Source organism: Propithecus coquereli, unplaced genomic scaffold, assembly GCF_000956105.1.
Source record: "Propithecus coquereli isolate 6110/MARCELLA unplaced genomic scaffold, Pcoq_1.0 Scaffold19, whole genome shotgun sequence".
Taxonomy (NCBI): Eukaryota; Metazoa; Chordata; class Mammalia; order Primates; family Indriidae; genus Propithecus; species Propithecus coquereli.
In genome coordinates, this window is record NW_012143856.1 from 5,292,896 (window position 1) to 5,295,598 (window position 2,703).

The following is a 2,703-nucleotide window of genomic DNA, read 5'->3' on the forward strand; positions in this document are numbered from 1 at the left end:
ACAGAGTTAAATAAGTCTATAGTTCAAATCATTTCTTTCTTGCCATAGAAATTTCTCAATAAAATAAAAGATGGCTTTGCCTAAGGATACACAGTAACTGAAAAAATAGAGAGATGTAATATGGAAATTTGAAAGGTGACTTTTCAGGATCCTTTACGGTCTTGTTTTTTGAATTAAACATCCAGATGATGAAGGGCCAGACAGCCAAAACCCAATAGAGTTAGGAAACCTAACAGCACTGCTTGTCTGTCTGTGCTGAATTCCAATAAAATTTTAAAAAGTCAAAACACATAAGAAGCGAATGTGTTGGAATGAAAGGCAGCTCCCCAGAGACAGAAGTGTCATTGTTGTGTTTCTCACCTGTCCCTTAGTCGGCCAAAGGCCAAAACACTAACTGTTCCTTCAGTTACCTAGGTCTCCCTGTACAAGGAAAATATACATTACACAAAGTGCTGGAAAAGCTAATTGCTATTGTAAAGAAGAGGAAAAAGGAGGAGAGACTGAAGGACACAGAGGAAACATAGTTCTCTGTGTGTGTCCCAAAGAATACATGTACACAAAGCAGAAATACACAGGGGAGAATCAAGTGAATAAATACAAATGAGTTTATTATTTGTGATGATATAAACATTTATATTTCTCTTGAGTGATAGATGCAGAAAACATTGCCTCCCAAGCTAGACAGCTAGAGCTTTTCCCCTGCAAATTTACACAGGCTCTATAACCCACCATTACTTCGTCTCACAATCTGATCTGATCTTTACAGCTTTGCTTCTTTTATCATCTCTTACTCTCCAGTGTCTTTGTTGCCTTTGTTTTACATTTCTATATCCCACCAAACAGAATTCTTCTTGCATGTTATTAACCCCTTCTCCAGTTATATACATAGCCTTGAACCTATGCATATTTTTAAAGGACATTTAAGGAATTCAGCCTTGACTGTTAGTAATTACAGCATATCTTGAATGAATGTGTGCGCTTCATAGAGATTTTGTATGTCTCTAGAGACTTTCAGTACTATGGGCTTTTTTTTCACACAGGAATAGATTTTTGTTTTAAATATTCATGAAAAAGAAAGAAAGAAAAACAGTGGACCAAGAGAGAGAATAGAAAAGAGACAAGCCCGTAACTAGTCATGATGTAGATGTATCACAGAGAAAACTCTTAGCTATAGAAAATGTCTTTACTAATAGTTATTCTTCTTTTTTTTTTTTTTTTTTGATCCTTATTTCTGATGACTTGGGCTCTCATTTAGTGATAGTAGTAAGTGAAAAATAACTAAAGAGGCTTTAGTTTTCTGCCTTCACATCTGGAACCCTTTATAATTTCTTCAACTCATTTTAATAAGCACCTATACCCTCCCAAAGCAAATAGGCAAGAATTTGTATTTTATTTTTCTCTACTTACTCAAAATATTAATGTAGATGCCTACAAAGACACAGTGAGTCCTGTCAGCTCTTGAGAAATTTCCTTTGGCTCCAAATTAATGGGGCCCTATGTGGCATAGGCTCTGTAATGCACATCCTCTTCATCCATTCTGAGATTGGGGGGAATTTTGAAACTGTAATAGAAGTGAGGAAGCAGGCAGCCATTCCCACTTTTAAGCCTAGTATTGCTGTAGCACTCTAGGTCCATCATGAATATGCCCAGTTCAGTCCAGTCAAAGCTTTCAGGATCTCCCCAGTTCCCTATGCTTGCTCATTTACTCAAATTCTTTAGACATTTTTATAAAAGAAGGAAAATACTTCCAAACACAACAGATTTTTCCTGTGACAGACAAGTGTCAGATAAACTATATTGTCATTCCCTTAATTGTTTTTCTCAATCTTTTTCCATTTCTTAAAACTGTTGAAAAACATTTACTTTATTCTCAATGTTCTTTCTTCTTTAAATGAGAACAGAGTATGACATAAAGGACTGAATGGATAAGATTATTTCAAGTACCATTGAAAAATACAGGAAATTTGGAAATGATGATCACTTGAGCACAGAGCCGAAGTAAAGAGGAATGAAATGCAAAACAAAGAAGGGGAAAAATACTGCACACCCATTTTCATGGTTGAATTAGGTAAATGCTCAGGGATATTTTGAAGAGAAAGTAAAAGCACGCTTCTCCCTCCTCTACTTTACCAAATGTCTTTATGATTATATGTCCACCATTTTGGGAATTCTAATAGATGTGTAAGATTCTTGTGAGCAACAAAGAGAATTGTGATGATTAAAAGAGATGTCATTTAGTCTGTTCATAACAAAGTCCATTACCAGAGTCTTGGGAATAAAATAAGAACATTAGAGCACTTTCTGCCAGTTGCCAGCAGCGGATCAGGAGAATCTTGTCAAGGGCAATTACACTTACTGTTCACCCTCCAAAAAAAATCCACAGTAATTTCCAGTAACAGACTTAAAACCAATTTTCTGTCCTTAGTCATTTAATATGATAAATTCAAAGACTTTCAGAATAAGAATGCACAAGAAGCCCTAATTGTTAAAACCGGATTTTCAGTAAAGCCTTTACATTTTCTCCAAATGCTCAATAGAATTAAATATTCATCAGCTGAACCCAAGAAATGCCTGCAAACCCAGTGCCCTGTGCACTTACTTTATGGCTCCCAGAATATTTGCATTGCTAACGAGCTACTTATTGGATTTGAAGTATCTGGTATTCAGCAGCCATTAAAGAGAGCTCAAGCAACATGCACAAAG